Below are 22,958 nucleotides of genomic sequence, written 5' to 3' on the forward strand. Positions count from 1 at the left end.
AATGCAGTTCCACCAACCCACGTACAGCGTCTCCAGGACGTGCCCATTCCTCGAGTGACTCGTGTGCAAAAGTAATGTGCATGTGATGCACTCGCTCGCAGCAAAAGAAAAAACGAAACGCCTCTTTTTAATGCATCCTCTAACGGTCTAAAAGGGCAGAAATGTCAAACAAAGGGATTTCCTACATAGAACATCTGACTTCACCTGCAAAATGAAAGTGCATCCACCCTGAGCAACTTAGCAGAAGCAACCCGAACAACACTTGTCCAGGCTGGAGGGCTTAACAAACTCTCAGCCCTCACACTTATCCAGACTGGGGGACTCGACAAAACTCACGACCCTTCTACTTATCAGGGCTACCACCCTCGACACCAAATAACCTCTTTCGCCAACAAGCTAGCTCAGAGCTTGTGGTACTTATGTACTTTCTGGGGTCCACAAAATGGACGTGGCAAGCAATGTGGCACTCCAATACACACATCAGCCCTCCATGTCAGCCCTAGCAGAGGAGCATGAATACATTGCCCTTAGCAATCGGGCTACTGGGTCGACATCTATAAGAGACGAATAATCTATAAGTCATGACTTATCTACTAGCTATTATCTACAAGCTAGGAATTATATGTAAGGGTTGTTACACCACTGTAACAGCTCCTACAATCAAGGACCCGAAGCTTCTTTCCCACTTTATAAATACCAGGTTTTATCTCACCCATTTCATTCCATTCTCAACTCACTCACATAATTATTTGAGCGCCATAGTCTATTGTTTTGCAGGTCCCCCTTTGTTATCCCAATGAAGGGTACTTGTAGTCTGACAAGTGAGATTGTGAAGCCCAACTTGGCTACATTGACCCTGATGTCAGTCAGCTCCAGACTTTAGTAAGTATAGTGAGCATGGTGTCCATTGCTCGAAGATGGAATGAAGAAAGTGGAGGTGGTGGTCTTCCATGGGAGGTGGAGTAGGCACTATGAAGACACCAATGTTAGAGTGTTAATTTCTACTCTATTGTAAAACTACCATTAAAGCTAAAGAGAAAATAAAAGATAACATTGATATTTTTAATTAATACCAAAAGGATAAAGACCATAAAATTTATAATTAATTGCTACTAATAATGACCCTACAAGTGTCAACATCTTAGTTCAGGGAATCAAAAATAAAAGTTAAATATCATGATAAAGATAATATTCTAATATTTTATCCCCATCCTATAAAATCTTTTAATAACTTAATCTTCTTTCTTTTGGGCCTTCTTTGGCCCATCTTAATATATGTAGTTCCGTTCAAACTTTCATATCAATCTAGTCCTTGGCAGTTGATATTCCAACATTTGTTAAGAGAAGGTAATTTCTGTGCAAATTGGTTTGCAAAATCAAGAGCCAAGTAACAACACCAGTTTTTGGTACTTAAATACTAACCTGTTGAACTTCATCTAACTCTTAATGAATGCTATATGGACTGTTTTTGTTAGATCGTGATTGTTAATTTGGTTCCTTTTGTTTGTTGTCTTACATTTCATACTAATGAAAAAAAAAAGGCACATGATTGGGGTTGTGCAGTCACACATAGGCTGACATGATTAACTTCCTAGAAGCTAAGAGGAGTGGAGGGATTCTGAAATCCAGCTCATTCTTATCAATTATACATGTTGCAAGTATCATTACACAACTATGCACGTTTATTACAGTATGCCTTAAGTGAGGTTCTTTGTTAACTTAAGCACCAAGGCCTTTTGATTAAAAATGGACATTTTTTTAATTTATCAAATAGGGATAGTTTTTGAATTAATATTCCCAGATGGAATAGCCATATGGATTTCCATGACTCAATTCTTGTTTCATTCAATTCTTTGGCCACAAGGTCTTAGTAGACCTTAAAATCATTACCTATAGTCAATGAATTTCTTCTTGATTAATCATTAATATTTCTATAAGTATTTAATCATATTCAATGTCCATTAAACTAGTGTCTTAAGCTATTAGGTGTCTAGAATTAAAATATAATGAATAACTTATTAATTACTATAATATTCTCGACTCAAAGTAAATTATTTTGTTTCTTATTGAGAATTTCTTAATGATAGTTTGACATAATGTTGGTCATTAAAAATTCTCAATTGTGTCAGCTATCACATCAACATGTAACTCATTTATTTAATTATTTAATAAATAAGATCTATTGATTTTTCTCCAATAAAGACTATTACACACACACACACATACACACACACACACACACACACACACATATATATAACTTTAACCCAAATTTTTCTTGATCGTATAATTATTGTGAATAGAATACCAATAATTCAGATATATATATATATATATATAAAATTTGTTTCTCGTTATCATAATCTCTATTAATGTTATTTTCAACAAGTCATTTTAGTTAACTTCTATTTTTTTTTAGGCAAAATTGCATTTTTGATCCCCCTAGTTGTCTTCAATTTTTGATTTTGGTCCCCCTTTAAAATTATTCATGCATTTTGTCCTTCTTTTTTATCCAATCATGCAATCTTGGCCCCCAAGTTCAAATTTAGACGTTGACTGTTACACAAGAATGTTGATTGTCACGTGTCACGTTCTGATTGGATGATGATTGTTACGTGTCATGTTTTGATTGAAAGTTGACTCTAGATGATAAAATGCATTGTTGTTGTCATTGGTCAATCAAAACATGACACGTGGCAGTCATCGGCCAATCAAAACGTGAGACGCACAGTCAACATTCCTATGTAACAGTCAACGTCTAAATCTGGACTTGGGGACCAAGATTGCGTAATTGGATAAAAAAAAAGGAGGACAAAATGCGTGAATAATTTTAAAGGGGAACCAAAATCGAAATTGGAGACAACTAGGGGGACTAAATTTGCAATTTTGCCTTTTTTTACTAGCTAAAAGGTTTGTTTGATTATTTGATAAATAAGTTTTTTTAATAGATTTTAACATTTTTTTAAACTCTACTTGAAATAACATTTTTTAAAACACTAACTTCAAGCTTCTAGTTTTTTGTATTTCATTTCATTTTATCCTTAAAATATTTATTATCCGTTTTAAATAAAACAAAAATCTATTGTATATTTACTTTCACTCATTCTTCCTACACATTTTTTATATTACACTATTTGTTTTAACCATTATACTATTTATAATATTTAATTTATTATTTCACTATTTTTTAAGAAAATTTCACTTTTTTTGGTGATAAATGTTAGATTTATTTATTTTATTTTAAATAATTTAATATTAAATTATTTATTTTAACTATTAAGTTAATTAGCATAACAAGAGTATAATATTTACTTAAGGGTATGTTTCTTTTACTTTATTTTAAACTTAATTGATAATATTTTAAGATATAGTTAAAGATTGATTACTAGTACAATATAAAACATCAAAAAAATTTAATAATTGAAACAAAAAATGTGTTGAAAATAATTTATCTATAAATAAAAAATATAAGAGTTTAAAATAATTAAAAATTAAAATTATAACACCTTAAAATACATTTTTATCCACAAAATTAAATTAAAGTTTATATAAAAATATGTTATTTTTTGTCGGTGTACATCTTTCAGCTTTTTTAATAAATAATTTTACCGAACATTTATGATTTAAATGTCACCGAAAATGAAGTTGAAATAGCTTTTAAATAATTTTGAAACACTTTTACACTTATTTTCTAAACCAAGAAACAAAGTTTTGTGAATTTGGTTTTTAGTTTAAAAAACACATTTCTCACATTTGACAATGATACTTTTTACTGCTACCACCACTAACACCATTTAGCCATGGATGCTAAGCGGGAATCCTCGTACATGGTGAATAACCAAATTCCAATTAAAATGAAATCTTTCAGATAAATCAATGCAATTAGGAGGATTTGATGGAAGGACATCAATTCAAATCCTGGATTTTCGAATTGAGAGAGACATTGAGAGAAATCAAGAATTCTTGTTATTTCTTATATTCATGGACCCAATTCAATCCCTACCACCATTGCCACCGACACTGTCAGGCACTAATACCACCTTCTGTTGAAATTTTAAGGGATCCTTATAAAATACTAATAACCACCAAGAATACATTACGTTAGATTATTAGGAAGAGTTTTAGGAATACATGGATCCATAATGATTGATCAAACAAACGCAGCGGAATCTGAATCCTTATATGATTTATGATCTACGTGCTCTTCTTAGAATTTGTTACGAAATGGTATAGAGACAACGAATAACCGACTAACAACTCAACCAGTGGCTTCATGGTTCTTCCTCAACTGGAACCTCTTTATTCCTTAATAGGACCTTCGTAACTCTTCAAATGGGGAGAACATAAACTATATGTGACGGCTCAGTATATTGGGACCATAGTCTTCTTAAAGTGCGTTAACCTAATAGGGTTTCCATTATCCCCTAATGGACCAACCCTGACATTTGCTCATTTAAGTTCATATCATCTGATTTGGTTGTATAACAGGCTCATTTAATTTGATCTCATAAAATAAAACCCACTAATGATAAATAACTAATATAATTGTCTTATAATATTAACCCACATTAATTATTGGAATAGAAAATTCCAGCAATCTCCCACTTGGGCTATATATTTTAATAATTATATCAAAAATCCTTAAGCGTGCATCTGTATGCTATTTACCTTTAGACTTCCACCTTAAGAACCTAGTTCATCTCATGTATCAATAATGGAATCACCGTGTCTTTCGTCATTACAACAAATGTAACTAGACCCCAACAACTACCAGATCAATACACTCAATGACATGGGTCAATATGGATAAGCAACTTGGAAATTACATGCAATGTGATCTCAATCATGCCTATTTCCAATTGGTCCAAACTTTATTCTTTATAGAGATTTATCCAAACATAACATAAATATTGCAAACAAAACAAGTTGATAATGAAATGATAAACCTCAACTTTATTTCTGTAGAAAATCCAAGCAACAAAATATTTGTAAACCATAAGATATAGAACATAAGTAAGACTCTCACTAAACTAAGGTACTATCAGGAATTACACCCCATATGAACAGTGTGCTCATGAAAAACTTTAAGTGTCATACCTTTAGTAAGTAGCTAGCATGGAATGAGTCCCTATATGTTCTATACAAATCTGTATTTTTTGGACTCTTGTTTTAACAAGCTAATACTTTATGTCAACAAACTTTTACTTGGTTGAATCCTTAATAAGACAGCTAAGATATTGTCCCAATAAACACCCGATGAATACTTAATGTTGGCGACAATAGACTAGCCAGTTACAAAAATTTAGCAATTATAAATTCTAGTATGATGTCTCATCGCAAAATATTAACTCCACCAACACGGTTAAATGTGGATCCTTATATGGAGTGATTGCTATTAAGACATTCTGAAAAAATTAAAGTTAGAATACCCAATGATCCCTAAACTTTTAGACTTTCGATATGAAAGCATGCAGGTTCTTGTTCTCTTCAATTAACGCATAATGCGCTTTATTACTTTCTAGTGTTGGATACCATGATTACTCATATATCACCTTAGGACTTCCACAAAAAATTATTTTGTACATGCATATTTGGGATTTAAATAATATGAGTAATTTAAACCATAGTAGCACCAACAACAAAAATTAAATAAGAGAAAATAAACATACAAACCAAAAATAATCTTTATGGTAAATTTCAAGACTCAAACAAGATACATCACGCACCATTAATCCTCAATCTTTGGATTGAAAAAGACTAACGGCAAGTGGTACTCTCAATGCATTGATTAAGCATTGATGATAAGTCCTGTCAAACAAAGGTTGTCTTTGGACACTCCATTGCTCACATGGAAAACTTATATGATGATTACTCCGGTCAAATAATGATTGTCTTTGAACATTTCATTATTCACATGGAAAATTACACTATTTATAATCGTCACATGTTTACCATCGCAAGCATGTAATTATTTTGTCAAATTCTGTCTTTCTTTGGGCCGAGCACAATTTGCATGAATAATTCGATGCAACATCCATGTAAATTTAGTCAAATCAACTTACTCAGTAGAGGTTACTTTGACAATATGTTGTTTCAATCAATTTAACCAAAAAATACAAGACAATTTAATATAATAAATGAGAGGTCTTAAAATTACACAACTTTCACATATAACTTAGTTATATATATATATATATATATATATATATATATAACAGAACATGCAAATATTATGCAGAACATACCCATCATAAGATACCTAGCACAACATTAATTCCTAGAGAAATTAATTTGTAATTGGTACTTTCAACGCAATAATCAAATATTGACAATAAATTCTGTCAAATAATAGTCTTTCTTTGGACCGACTATTATTCACATGAAAACATCTTATAATTGTCACACATTTATCATCAAAGGTATAAAATATTATTTGGTCAAATTGCATCTTCCTTTGGGTCGAACACAATTCACGTAAATAATTTTATACAAAAATCTATGTAATTTTAATCAAATCAATTTTCACAATAAGGATTACTTTGACAATATATCGTGTCAATCAATTTAATTAAAAAATCACTAGATATGCAAATACATAGAAAAGAACATTTTGCGAGATCCTATCCATTTATCAGAAGTATTCAGTAGGAGAGACTTTTACTGGATGCTTCCAGTAGCATCCATGACTGGAGAAGTACCAATCGAACTCACATTTTTCTTTTATTGTCTTGATGATTCAGGTCATTTCCACATTTGCATTGGTCTCTTTGCATCAATAGGGATGGTAATGAGAGACAACAGGATAGGTAGTAATCTTTGTACCAATATTATACTAAATTTTACTTGAAAATTTTCTAGCCGTTCGATTAATTATTCAAGTTTATAATAGCCATTAGATTCAACTTAATTTAATGTTTCTAATTATATTTAATGAAGAATTAAGTTGTTGATATATATATATATATATATATATATATATATATATATAATTTTAATAATTAAATATTAGTTTTGAGAATTTTCATATTAACTAATAATAATATTTTATATATGATATCTATTTTTAAAATTAATAACTAAGGATAAAATTAAATGATAGGTTATTATGTATATAATATTAGTATACTCAATTTTTTAATTTAATTTTATTCAAAACTTTAATATTATTATAGATGTTATAATAATAGTAATAGTAATAATTTATTATAAAATAATAATAATATATTATTAGTTTTTTCTTACCAATAATTAGTTTTCAAATAAAAATATATATTTTTCATTCTATATAATTAAAATCCTAAATATTTTATTGATATATAAATATATATTATAATAATGTTGAATATCATATTAATATTTATTTTTAGCTTTATTAAATTTTTAAAATTGGTTTATAGGATCATGAACACACCACATAAGTAAACTTGACATTACACTTTAATCCAATACCTTAAGACTCAGCTTTATAGGTCTTTTTTTCATCTACATGATGGTCAACCATTTCATTTTTACACGATATGTGATTTTACCTCACATTTATACTTCAACAATATATCATATAAAAGTAAATATAACTTTCTTTATTGTAAGTTTGTAGTGAATTTTTTAAAGTTTGCAGTATAGATGTTTTTTTCTTAACCCTCAAGTTCATAAGGAGAAAGGGGATCTTGACTAATGAGTTTGGCCGAAAGATATGTAAAGTACGATGAAGAATTGTTTCCGGCAATTGGATCGAAATCTCTGGTAATATATGAACGATTCAACTATAATTATTATCTTTTTTTTCTTAAAGAAAGAAGAAAGACATTTCTTAGTTGTATATACTTCAACTGCATTAAAAGAATTAATTATTAAAATTAAAATGATCTACCATGTTTCAAATATTTAAATCCTTAGTTAACACTTAACATCATCTAAGCCTATAAAAAAAATTTAACATCATCCAAAAAAGAAATTAACTCTTAACATTAAATAATAAATAAATTATCCATAAAACAAATTAAAAGGAATTTAAATGAGAATAATGCTTAATTATATCAATAATTTGAGATCATTATTTTTTTACATGTAATTAGCAAATTTTGATTTTGATCATTGTAAAATGTATTTTGTATTCCTCCAAAATTTGAAATAACCATTTTTTATCCTCTAACATTTATTTTAAGGTAGAAAAGTAAGATTTATTTTATTTTAGGGGTCTAGAAAAATTTTAGAAAATGTCACATGATGGTATCAATTACTAGTAAGTATTACCTAAGATGTCATATGATCTTTTAATATATATTGACAGTTAACGAATACCACATAATAATATTAATAGGGGCAAATTAAAAATAATGATTTAAATTTTTGGTAGTTGAAATTAAAGAAATTTTTATTCAAGAACGACTAAAATAAAAATTTATTCATTGTACAAGAACTAAAAATATATTTAAGTATAAAATACATAATTAATATAATGTATATCTTATTTTAAACATAAATAATGTAAAGAAATCTTAACATTGTCTAATTAAAAATCTTAACGTAAAACAAAATACTTATAAAACTAAGTGAAAGCAATTCAGAATTATATAAAAAAAAGAATATTAATAACTATTGTTATAAATCTAAAATTTTAAATCCTAAATAGAGAAACACTGCCTAAAATAATGATATTTTTGTAATATTTTCTGCGTTGAAAGAACATTAAGCAAAGAAAGATAGTAATTAATGAGAATGAGAGGTTTGCTAGGGTTTTGTCTAAAAAAACCCTGAGAGTGCGTTTGGATAGAAAATTTTAACTGAGAAAAGTAATTTATCAGAGAATTTAAATTTTTTTATCTAAAATTCATTATTTGGATGTTTTTTATGAAGAATTTAAATTTTTGGAATTTTAAAACAAAATTTTAAATAACTAAAATTATGGAATTTTAATTTCCTTCTAAAACGTGAGAAATTGAAATTCTCTTGACAGAAGAACTCTTCAAAACGTTCCCCTTATTTCCATTATAACCTTCATCCTCTCTTCCACCTAAAAGTTTCCGAAATCTCGTTCTTGAACTCGCGACTCATTTTCTTTCACCCACACAATTTTAATTTTTTTTATCCAAACATAAAATTTTGAAAATAAAAGAATTTCAATTGAAGTAATTGAAATTCTTAAAATTTAAAATTCCTCATAATTTTAAATTCCCTCATCTAAACACACTCTCTTGACATAGAGAACTTTAAACAACTAAAAATGTGAAATTTTAATTTCTTTCTAAAAGTGAGAAATTAAAATTCTCTTCTTGATAGAAGAACCTTCCAAAACATTTGTGTGTTCCCTTTATCACCATCATCCTCTCTACCACCTGAAAGTTCTTGAAATCCTGTTCTCGAACTCGTGACTCTTCCCTCACACCGATGATCCTCTTCTTCGAGAACCACCGTCCAAGCTCATGGAGTGTTAATCGGGTGCGGACATAGGGGGACACGTAGAACTGCACTCACGAGTCAGGGGAGTAGCCATCGCTGCCCATCATATGGCAGAGGTGTTCACCGGTGCGAAGGGCTTGGGCCATGCCTTACATCGTTGACTGAATGTTGTGGTCGGTTGTGGTGGTGTATGTTGTCGTGTCCTGGTTCCCCTACGACTCTCCATGCTGCATTTGTATTATTCTCTTTGGAAGCACACCAACCATATCTTCTGTTCTCTTTGCATTCATTTTCTTTCACCTTCACAATTTTAATTTTTTTATCCAAATATAAAATTTTGAAAATAAAAGAATTTCAATTGAAGTATTTGAAATTTTTAGAATTTGAAATTCTCATCCAAGCACACTCTAAGGAGGAAGATGATCTTCTCCATAGGAGTACACAAAAAGTTAAATGGAAATCTGTGGATGATTAGGGAGATGTTGACAAAAGTGATGATCAAGGTAAGTAGACAGAAGGAAAAGGTGAGTCCTATATGGATAAACTTTTGTCAAAGGGTGGTTTTGTGCCTTCTTCTCCTTTTCATGGGAGGTTTTTTGGTAAGCTTGATTCAAAAATTCCTCCTCCACCTATCTCGAAAAAGGATATGGAGAGATTTTTAGAGGTGCCCATTTGAGATGAAGAGTTTAGTGACTGGTGCAAACCATGGAAGTCATTGTTGATGGTCACAGTGTTGGGGAAAAGAGTTGGATATCGTATTTTAGAAGCTAAACTTAAGCATGGGATGGGCAAAAAAGGGTGATATCAAGATTATTGATGTCCCTAGAGACTACTATCAAGTATTGTTCAAGTCGGATGAAGATTATAATCATGCTTTGGTGGGGGGTCTTTGATGGCAGTAGATCACTGCATCCTGGTCCATAGGTGGTGTCCATTTTTCTTGGCAAATCTTACTGGTGGACGTTGAGTCGCTGTGTGGATTTGTATTCTAGAATTGTTTAATGATAATTTACTCTATAGATTGGGATCTACTTTGGGTCAAATGCTCAAAATAGATAAAGTTACTTCTGTCCAAGTTAGTGGTCGTTTTGCAAGAATATGCATTGAAATCGATTTGGATAAGCCACTTCAGCCCAAGATTATATTGCTCATTGTTATTCTGTTAAATTTATAGTATGGAAGTTTGCACCATATTTGTTTCAATTGTGGTCGTTATGGGCATAGGGACAATGCCTGTCTAGAGAAAAAGGCTACTAATGTAGAAGTGATCAAGGAGAGACATGTTGAAGTGGTGGAAGCTATGAAGGTTCAAAAAATGATGAATGAGGTGGTGTCGACACCAGAAATAAGTATGGGGAAGATGACAATTAATGAGAATATTGTAACTCAAGAATCAAGGGCGTTAGTTAGTATTAAAAGTTATGTTTGCCAAAATGAGAATCCATGAATTTATGGGTTGTGGTTACTCGTAAAAAAGAATACAAGGAAGATACCATTGAAAGGGAATAATAAAAGGGGAAAATCTCGTGGGATTTTGAGAATCTCAAAATCAAATGATGGTGGGAATGTGAAGATATCTCGTTACACTATGTTGGAAGATAATAATAAAGAAAAGCTTGTTGAGGTGGCAAAGTAGGGCACAAATGGTTAAGGCAAAGAAGTTGAACATGTTGATTCCAATGTTATTAAGTGGGCTGGTCTTAAAATGTGGCCCAAAAGCCATGTGAAAGTTTTTAATGGACCTACTACAAAGAAAGATCTGGTGGATAAGGGGGTTGACAAGCTGAAAGATAAAAATAGGAGCATGAAAAATAGTCAAAACACGATTATTAAAAGTAAAAGGGGTGGTGTTGTTGGAATTTTAAGGGATCCTTATAAAATACCAATAACCACAAGGAACACATTACGTTAGATTAGCAAGAAGAGTTTTAGGAATACCTGGATCCATAATGATTGATCAAACAAATGCAGCGGAATCTGAATCTGTAGGTGATTTCTGATCTATGTACTTTTCTTAGTATCTGTTATGGAATGTTGTAGAGACAACGGATAACCGGCTAATACCGTAACCAGTGGCTTCATGGTTCTTCCTCAACCGAAGACTCTATAATCCTCAATAGGACCTTCGTAACTCTTCAGATGAGGAGAAGAGAAACTATGTGTGATGGCTTGGTATATTGAGGACAATAGCCTTCTTATAGTGTGTTAACCAAATAGGGTTCCTATTATCTCCTAATAGGCAAACACTAACATTTGCTCATTTAAGTCTATATTATTTGATTTAGTTGTCTAACGGACTCACTTAATTTGATCACATAAAATAAAACTCACTAATGATAAATAGATAATATAATTGTCTTATAATATTAGCCCACATTAATTATTGGAATAGAAAATTCTAGCAATCTCCCACTTAGGTCACATATTGTAACAATTATATCAAAATCCCTTAAGTGCGCATTTGTATGCTATTTACCTTTAGACTTCCACCTTAATAACCCGGTCTATCTCATGTATCAATAATGGAATCATTGTGTCTTTCGTCACTACAACAAATGTAACTAGACCCCAATGACCACCACATAAATACACTCAATGACATAGGTCAATATGGATAGGCAGCATGGAAATTACATGCAATGTGATCTCAGTCATGCTTATTTCCAATTGGTCCAAACTTTATTCTTTATAGAGATCAATCCAAACACAACATAAATATTGCAAACAAAACAAGCTTATAATGAAATGATAAACTTCAACTTTATTTCTGCAAAAAATCCAAACAATAAAATGTGTGTAAACTGTAAGATATAGAACATAAGTAAGACTCCCACTAAACTAAGGTACTATCAGGAATTACACCCATATGAGCAGTGCGCTCATGAAAAACTTTAAGTGTTATACCTTTAGTAAGTGAATCAACTAGCATGGAATGAGTCCCTATATGTTCTATACAAATTTTTATTTTCTAAATTTTTTATTTAACTACTGAATATTTTATGTCAACAAACTTTTACTTGGTTGAATCCTTAATAAGACCGCTAAGATATTGTCGATGGCTACTTAATTTTGGCGACAATAGGCAAGCCAATTACAATAATTTAGCAATCATAAATTCTAGGATGATGTCTCATAGCAAAATATTAACTCCACCAACATGGTTAAATGTGAATCCTTATATGGAGTGATTGCTATTAAGACATTCCGAAAAAATCGTAGTTAGAATACCCAATAATCTCTAAACTTCTAGACTTTCGATATGAAAACATGTAGTTTTTTGTTCTTTTCAATTAACGCATAATGCACTTTACTACTTTCTAGTGTTGCATACTAAGATTACTCATATATCACATTAGGATTCTCACAATAAATTATTTTAGGACAATAAAAAATAAACTTAAGAATACATGATAAATAGAAATATAACTATTTTGCAACAACAAATTGTATGATGATAGTAGGATGTCATCAACATATAATACCAAAATAATAAATTTACTCCCACTGAACTTTTAGCACACACAATCATCAACCAAATTTACCTCAACACCATGAGAGATGATCTTGATGAATTTTATAATATCATAGACGACATACTTGTTTAAAAGCATAAATTGATTTCTTTAGTTTGCATACCATAGACTTTAGATAATCTTAAACAAGGTTTTCTGGTTGCACTGTATAAATTGTTTCATCAATGTTTCCATTTAGAAACGTAATCTTTACACCCATCTATGCAAAAAAATTATCAAAATGATCTACAGTGTCATTATAGTCCTAACAAAGTCTTTCTAAGAAATCAGAGAGAAAGTTTCTTTGTGATCAATGTCTTCCTTCTTGTAAAACTTTTGGTGACAAGAAAAACTTTATATATTTCAATATTACTCATTGAATCCCTTTTGACTATAGATATTTATCTACAACTTATGGGTTTCACACTTTCAAACAACTTATGGGAATGTGAAGAAAGGGAAGAGAGATCTTGTTACACTATGTTAGAGGATAATAATAAAGAATAGCTTGTTGAGGTGGCAAAGTAGGGCACAAATGGTAAAGGCAAATAAGTTGAACATGTGGATTCCAATGTTATTAAGGGGGTTGATCCTAAAATGTGGCCCAAAAGCCTTGTGAAAGTTTTTAATGGACCTACTACAAAGAAAGATCGGGTGGATAAGGGGGTTGACAGGCTGAAAGATAAAAACATGAGTGCGAAAAATAGTCAAAACACGATTAATAAAAGTAAAAAGGGGTGATGCTGTTGGAATTTTAGGGGATCCTTATAAAATACAAAAAATCACCAGTAACACATTACGTTAGATTATCAAGAAGAGTTTTATGAATACCTGGTAATGATTGATCAAACAAACATAGTAGAATCTGAACCCGTAAGTGATTTCTGATCTATGTACTCTTCTGAGTATTTGTTACGGAATGTTGTAGAGACAACGGATAATCGGCTAACAGCGTAACCGGTGACTTCATGGTTCTTTCTCAACCGAAGCCTCTTTAATCCTCAATAGGACCTTCATAACTCTTCAGATGGGGTGAAGAGAAACTATGTGTGACGGCTCAGTATATTGAGAACTAAACCTTCTTATAGTGTGTGTTAACCTACTAGGGTTCTCATTATCCTCTAATGGACTAACTTTGGCATATGCTCATTTAAGTGTATATCATCTGATTTAGTTGTCTAACTCACTTAATTTGATCACATAAAATAAAATCCACTTATAATATTAGCTCACATTAATTATTAGAAAATTTCAATAGGTGCTACTAGCAAGGGAAAATATTAACCCAGAAAACTTATACGGGGGACCAGTACTCCAATGGAGATCACAAAAAGAAGAGATGCTAAAGGCTATCTGGAATTAATAAAAAGCCTTGAAGAAAATTGGAGAAAGGTTCATTTTTGGATCAAAGTGCGCCTATGATGGAGAAAGGGCAGATGGTCATGCCAAACAAGGAGACTATAGATTTTGCCAACCATCAACGTTCCAATTTACAGGGAGGTTCGTCTTCAGTTCTGCCTAGAGAAGTTGAAGGTCCTGAGGAGAATGTTGGTGGTCAAACTATAAGCATGGATATGGAAACAAAAAGTGACAATACTTATCAATCGATAATTCCTGAACCAGTAGAGGTTTAAAACTATAATCCTTCCTTATGAATATAGTTTCATGGAATTGTAGGGGCACCTCTAGTATGGGTTTTGTGTCTCTTGTTAGTGATATCAGAAAGGAGTACTCTAGTTCGTTTATCTATTTGATGGAAACTCATTCAAGTGGCCAGAAAGCGATTTGTGGAGGAAGCTAATGGGCATGCAGGAGGTATTTGGTTTCTCTAGGATACCAATTTGTGGACTATTCAGGTGATTAAACTCTCCAACTTTTTTTTTATCCATATGAAGGTTAGGTGGAAAAGGGCGTCGAGTGGCTTTTGATTGTTGTTTATAACAATCCCAATTTTAACCAGCGTCAACAAGTTTGGGATGATTTCAGAGAACTTGCGTTGAATATTGATTCACCTTAGACTATGATAGGTGATTTTAGTTCTATTCTCCATGATCACGAACGAGGGGTGGAGCTGATTTGCCATCTTTCAGTGGTACTATAGGGTTTAAGTCAATGTTAGATGATTGTGAACTTATCGATGCAGGCTTTCAGGGGTATCCATTCAAATGGAAGACTGGTGATTTAGAGCAACAATTAGACAAAATGGTGATGAATTTGCAATGGAGGATGCCTTACCAGGATGCTGTGATTATTCACTTACCTCCTTACAAATCTGATCATCGGCCTTTGTTGTTAAAATTAGAGTTCATGTGACTAGAAATAATCACATACATCCTTTTAGATTTGAGGCATTGTGGATTACTCACAGGAATTTTAATAATTTTACACTACTACAAAATCTGTTTATTACGACGCGGTAACAACATCATTTGGTATACCACCGTCTTTGAAAATAATGGAATGGCACGCTCATAATTAAATTAAAAATTTAACGATAGTCATTAAAAAGACCGTCGTAGTGCTTCTTTATGAATGGTTATATTTTTATTATTCTCTCTCTCTCTCTCTCTCTCTCTCTTATCTTATTGTTGGCAATTGTAGAGACATTTTATTTTTGTGACCTTTCATTTCTTTTCTTATTCTAGCTTCTCTCTCTCTCGGGCCAAGAACTCTCATTTCTCCTTTACTCACCTGCGTTTGGTTTTCTAGGTCGAAAGTTTCAGGCGAATGCCGAGGGGGATTCTGACGAGCTTGTAGATCCACCGAAGGTAAAGGACAAGATCAGTGATGTGCCTCATGGCCTTTTAACCGATTCAAATGTCATCAAGAGGTGTTCGTTGTTTTATTTCCCTTTTTCTCTTGTTCTCTTGTTTTTGTGTGTATAAACGTGTGCGTGTTGTTGCGATTGAAAGGGAGGTGTAGTCGATCTCGAAGAAATCTCTTCAGAGCAACGTGGAGAAATTTGAGTTCCAAGCAGAAGTGTCGTGGCTTATGGATATCATCATCAATTCTCTCTACAGTAACAAGGATATCTTCCTCAGAGAGTTGATTTCCAATGCTTCTGATGTAAGCGCTTTTTTTTTTAAAAAAAAAAAAGTATTTTTGTTTACATTTGGAAAATCCTTGCATTTAAATTTTTTTTAATTGTTGAACGATTTGTTAATGGCGAATAATGTGCACATTCTAGGCTTTGGACAAAATTAGGTTCCTCTCCCTCACGGATAAGGAGGTGGTGGGAGAAGGTGATAACACCAAGCTTGATATTCAGGTTAGTATTGCTATATTCTGATTATTATGCATTTTTTTAAGGTTGTTTTTGGCTATATTATTTTTATGAAGACAGTCTAAGCAATGCTGGTGTTTTATTGTTTTGGAACTAAACTTAAACATGTTTGTGCTACAGATTAAGTTGGACAAGGAAAAGAAAAGTCTCTCAATTCGAGAGAGAGGTATCGGTATGACGAAGGAGGATTTGATAAAGAATTTGGGGACGATAGCAAAATTTGGAACTTCTGGTATGTATGTTGCGGACATTATTGCTGAAGTAATTTTTGTTTGTGATGTGATTGGGAATATGTTAATTGGAGATGTGTGTTATTTCAACATTTGTTGAGAAGATGCAAACAAGTGGAGATCTCAATCTGATTGGGCAGTTTGGAGTCGGCTTCTACTCTGTTTATCTTGTGGCCGACTATGTCGAAGTTATTAGCAAGAATAATGTTGATAGGCAGTAAGATGCAAACACTCTATTTCTATTTTATCTGTTTCATATTTACATAAGCTTCTATTATAAATTTTCTTAATTTTGGAAAATTATAAGCATTTAATGTGCCTATCATTATAAATAGATAAAGATTTTAATTTTAAACTTAACTTATAGAACTATGTTTGTTAAAATTTACTTTTTCTTTATAGTTTGTTCTATATGACCCCACCCTGTTGAAGAGTTTGGTAGTAGTTTTCAAGTTATTTGAAATTCTTATGTAGTTATTTATTATTTTCTTAAATGTTTTTTTCTCTCTTAATTATCTCTTAAATCAATCCTCGAGAAAGTTTTCTTTACTGTATGGTCTACATCCAAGATGTGGATGGATTTCATTTTGATACACTGCAAGGAAAACTATTCATACTTTATACAATCAATGAATAATTATGGTGCCAATTATTTAAAAAAGCTATTAGAATCTTTTCAATGCAAGTGAAAAAACTTAGTTATTATACAAATGTGGCACTTGCTTATTTATTAATAGTGTTAAAAAGAAATTTACAGTTACCAATCTTTGATCAACTTTTAAACTCTGTAGATATGATTTGGCTGAGCATTGATGATTAAATTATGAGAAGGAACTACTTGATTTGGTTGGCAGAAATTCCTAATATATAGAGACGAGTCCTTCCATGGGAGTTTCATGGTATTCCATTACTAAGTTAAATAAGTTCCTTTCGTAAGTATTAACTTTTTTTCCTTTTTGTGCCTTATGTTGATAAGCTCCTATATTGGGTTTTGCAGATACAAGTATTAGCCCAAGATGAAGATAAGGTCTTACAAAATCAAGAAAATCAAGAAATCCAAGTAAGTGCTACTTACCTAGATTTGTTTGTTTCAAGGCTATAGAAGAACAAAAATATTGACCTAATAATATGCTACTTACATGCATGTGAACTAATAATATGTGTTTTTATTTCATCTTTTTCATAGAGCCAATAACGCCTTTCTTCTTCTAGATTTCATCTTTTATGTAGTAACATCAAATGAAGTGGTACCAGAAAAAGAAAGAAAGAAAGAAGGTAGTCTTTGCCTTGTAAAGAGGTGATACTCTTGTTTTCAATCATCATGTTAATTACTTTATATATATTCTCCTAATTTCTATATGCTTAGCTTGTTAGCTAGATCGATGGTCCTTTTATCTATTAGAAAATATTGAACTGATATCTAGCTAGTCTTGATTTTCCTAACATGGATTGATTGCCAGCTTCTCCCAATAACATACTTTTGTTTTTTTACCTCAAAATCTAAGATTAGGATCATTCTTTTAGAGATGAATAAAGAGGTAATTTTCCCCTTAACACAAACAATATGTCTACTAATGATTTTTTAAATCTATTTAAGCCATTTAATACAGTGCTATCTTTTTTTGTCTTACTAACTACATCTAGTCATTTGTCTAACTATTCATTCACTTATTCCATGCATTTAATTGTATTACTTTATGAATTTTTACTATCCGGCCTTAAATTTATAACTTTATAGCTATTTCTTTGATTCTCAATTTAATTCAACCTTTTAAAAAATATTTAATTTATATGCCTCAGTGTGCACTAGTCTATGCCCCATGTGCACTAGTCTTGATGACTTTGTCCAATATGCATTGGTCTCACCTTCAATTTAAATAATTTGGGTCTCCTATATTATTGCTTTGAAACTTCCATGCTTTGCTTGCCTTGAATTTTCTCTCGCATTGATGATTACTACAACTATTTGGCAAATATATATTTGGCATTTCTGATTTATTTTTAATGTTTTGACAATTAACAAATTTTGTCTATAATTCATAATCTTAGTTTTTAATTCTTTTCCAATGCACAAGGCTGTTAGTGGTCATTGTGGACCAAGACTTAAAAACCTATACTATTGGCATTGTGGTCATTCTTCGAATCGCCGCCAACATAGTTCTCGAAAGTGAGTTTGTGTTTTGTATTATTAGCCTAACTAGAGATGAAAGGAAAAGAAGAAGAACACAACTGCTTGCTCCGATTCAAGAGCCACCCACAAGAGAATACAACTAGATTGGTAAAGTATAGTTTATTAGAAATTACTTTATATATATACATATATATATATAATTATTATAAAAATCAGAATTTTAGTATATATTAAAATCATTTATAATTAGATGATAATATAAAACATATTTATACTATTAATTTAATTCATATAAAAAATAGAAGAATATAAAAAAATATATAATGAAAAATAAATACTAGTTGAAAAACTTAATTAAAAATTATCAAATAAATACAAGTTGATAATACAATTTGTTTAATTTGTCTTCGTTGGTACACTGGTTAGTCATGATTGTCATACTAATTGACACGTTGGTGGCATTATTAACTTTTTTATTGAAAAAAAAAAGTCTTTTTTTAAGGAAAAAAATATAGGCTATGCAATTAGGAATTAAAGAAAATTACTAGATTTTTTTTAAAAAAAAACAACTACCACAATTTTACAATAATTTAAATGCTCTCCTCAATCAATCTTGGTCCACAATGACCACATTGCTGCATAATCTGCTTTATGCAAATTGAGCTTTTTATTTATTTATTTCAGTTGAACAAGGCTGTTAGTGGACCAAGAAGCCCAGGAGTTATTGGTGAACGGACGGGGATCAAGAGAAAGTGAGTAAGCAATTACTTCAGCTAATTGATGTTGCTTATATGTATTTATCACTTTTACTTGTACCTTAAAATTAATCAGATCTAGAAAAAAAATATTAATTTCACGTACCATCGTGAAAGAGTGAGATACATAATTTTTAATCATTATATTTTATTTGAATTAATTAATTTTAAAAAATAAAGCTCAAATAGTTACCATCAGTATATTTTAAACTATGTTGTTCATGAATTTGTTATTTTTACTTTGATATGTTTGAAGTTACTCTTATCATATATTCAATTATGAATTGGTATTGTCTTTTGCCTGGGTAGAGTTTGAATTCAAAGCTGGACGAGAAAACCATAACCAAGCATTAAATTTTAATCACAGAAGTTCCTATAATTTAGTGTGCTTGGCTCAACTTATTTTGGAGAAATAACTACATATTTTTACTGGCTTTGTAGATATTTTTTGAAAAATAAGTGATTTTAAGACAGTTGTTAGCTAATGACCGTCTTAGAATGTTCACTTTCGAAGACGATTGTGAGTTAATGACTGTCTTAGAAAGTGAAATTGCTAAGACGGTTATTAGACGACCGTCTTAGAAAATGGACATTCTAAGACGGTTGTTTGCTAATGACCGTCTTAGAATGTCTATTTTCTAAGACGGTCGTTAGTTAATGACTGTCTTAGAAAGTTAAACTTTTCTACGACGGTTGCATTATAATCGTCATAAAAAGTTAAACTTTTTTACAACGTTGGATATAAAGACGGTTTTCAAACCGTCATTGAATGGATCTTTTAACCGTCGTAAAAGACCTTTTTTGCAGTAGTGACGTTCTCACTAGAAACCTTCTTCCTCTTGGAGTTCTATGCTTCAAGAGTTTAGAACCAATCTTTAGAGATGGAATAAGGAAGTTTTTGGTAACATTTTTACCCAAAAGAAGTATCTCATGAGAAAGCTGGATAGGTTGAGTAGAAGGGTTGGTGTAGGTAATAATAATTATGTCGATGACCGGATTCAATCCGTTTGGAAAGAATATGAGGAGGTGTTGGTGCAAGAGGAGATTTTGCGGTTCCAAAAGTCAAGACCCAAGTGGTTGTTGGCCTTTGGGGATCACAATTCCAACTTTTTTCATTGCACAACTATTATCAGAAGAAGGAAGAATAAAATGGACATGCTTCAGAATGACAGTGAGGAATGGGTGTCTGATGAGGATCAAATGCAAGAGCTTGTTACTAACTTTTACAAGAAGCTTTTTGAAGATGATAATGAAGATGAATAGTTTATCCTTTCAGGTATGTTTCCTACTCTTGGCAAGATCTTTTGAGCTCCTTGGGTGATACAGTTCCGTTCAAAGAAGGTTTTAGAACAATTTGGAGTATGAGAGCATTCAAAGCCCCAGGCCTTGACGTATTTCAAGCTGTATTCTATTAGAGTCAATGGGAAGTGGTGGGAAAGACCCTTTATGATATGATTAAGAATATGTTTCTCAATCCTTATTTGATTGGTGGGATCAATGATATTTTTCTTTCTCTTATTCCGAAGATGGATCATGTGGAAAAGATGACTGAGGTTCGTCCTATAAGCCTTTGCAACGTCTCTTATAAGGTAATCACTAAGATTCTTGCCCACAGGATGAGACCCATGATGGAAACCTTAGTTAGTCTGTGCCAATGCAGTTTTTTTCCTAATTGTCAAAGTAGGAATAGTATTGTGATTGCACAAGAGGTTTTCCATAGAATGAGGAGTAGAAAAGGGTCTAAAGGTTGGATGGCCATTAAAATAGATTTGGAGAAAGCCTATGATAGGCTTAGTTGGAAGTTTGTAAAAGATATCCTGCTGGATATTGGTTGCTCATATAATTTTATCAATATTATTTGGTATTGCATATCCTCCTCCACTATGAAAGTTCTCTGGAATGGAGAAGCCTTGGATGAGTTTCAGCCTATGCGTGGTATTAGACAAGGAGACCCTATTTCTCCTTATCTATTTGTCTTGTGCATTGAGCATTTATTTCAACCCATTAATATTGTAGTGGAAAACAGTTTCTGGAACCCCATTAAAATTGCCCGGGGAGCACCAAAATTGTCCCATTTGGCCTTTGCTGATGACCTCCTACTTTTTGCTGAAGCATCTAAGGATCAAATTGAGGTGATAAAGTGCATTATGAATCTGTTTTGTGGTAGTTCGGATCAAAAAGTAAGTCATGGAAAGACTCGAATTTATTTCTCTAACAGTGTTGGATGGCAGAGAAAACATCATTTGAGCCAGCTGTTTGGTTATAATTTTACTAATGATCTTGGGAAGTATCTTGGCATTCCTATTCTTCATAAAAAGGTGCCTAAGAGATTTTTCCAATTCATTCTAAATAAAGTAAATCAAAGGTTGTCCTCCTGGAAAGCCCATCATTTATCTTTTGCAGGTAGGCTTACTCTTATGAAATTTGTTCTTCAAGCCTTTTTCTAGTTATGCAATGCAGTCTTCCAATCTTCCAAGGTCAATCTATGATGAGGTGAATAAAAAGTGTAGGGGTTTTTTGTGGGGGTAGATAGCTAGCGAAAATTTCATACTAAAGCGTGGAAGGATATCTGCAACCCTAAAAATGTTGGCAGGTTAGGATTAAGGATGTCTAGGAATTTCAATGCATCATTCATGATGAAAGTTGGTTGGTCCCTGTGTTTGAAAAGGGATGATCTCTGGGTTCGAATCATGAGATCCTAATACAAATGCAGAGATGAGAATCTTCCTTTGATTGATATCAAGAGAGTTGGATCAAATTTTTGGAGGGGAATCTGCAAATATTAGGACCAAATGTAGAGTAACTTGTCTTGGAACATTGGCCACGGTAGAACAGTGGACTTTTAGAAGTAGGATTGGGTGCCTTGTGAAGGTAAGCTTTTGAGCAAATCTGCTGTTAATATTCCTGATCATAGCATAAACAAAAAAGTTTGTGAATTTACGACAGATGATGGTTCATGAAATTGGATTTTGATGTCCCCCTTCCTTGATGAGCAGTCCTTGAATCTAATAAGGGTTGTTCCTATCCCAAAGAATTCTAAAGGAGCTAATGAGCTAATTTGGAAAGGTTCTGTAGATGGAAATCTCAAGTTGACATATGCCTATGCGGGTTTGATTGGGAATAATTCATCTCAATTTGAAAGTCGTTATGTAGGTATTTGGTGGTCTTAAGAGGGTTCGTGTATTCGTATGGAAGATTATGGAAAATATGTTATTGTCTAATAAGGTTAGGAACTTGAGCACATGACTATAGAATTTGCCAAGAATGTGGAGCTGACATTGAGAGTCTAGATCATATTTTTAGGCATTGCCCAATTGCAAGAGTTGTTTGGTATCGTGCATTGCTGACAAATATGCATTCAGATTTCTTTCAATTGGATTTTCAGGATTGGTTGTTGAATAATTTATATAAAGACTTTGAAGTTGGTGGTAGAGATTGGAGACATTTGTTTGCGGTTGTTTTGGACAACTTATGGAGAAATAGAAACAAAGGGATTTTTGAGAATGTAAGACAACATCCTACTATGCTTATGTGTCTTATTTTTCAGCAGGCAGATGCTATCTCCGACAGTATTATGCAGCATAACAAGCTTTTGCCTTGAGGGAATGGTAGTGATCAGGATAATAATTAGAACAATATTTTTTGGGA

At 32.0% G+C, this 22,958-nt stretch overlaps 1 pseudogene; it reads left to right on the forward strand.

The window, feature by feature from the left end:
* The first annotated feature begins 14,332 nt into the window (after positions 1-14,332).
* LOC114368252 lies at positions 14,333-17,323 on the forward strand (annotated as a pseudogene).
* The last annotated feature ends 5,635 nt before the right edge of the window (positions 17,324-22,958 follow it).

This window comes from Glycine soja, chromosome 9, assembly GCF_004193775.1.
Source record: "Glycine soja cultivar W05 chromosome 9, ASM419377v2, whole genome shotgun sequence".
NCBI lineage: Eukaryota > Viridiplantae > Streptophyta > Magnoliopsida > Fabales > Fabaceae > Glycine > Glycine soja.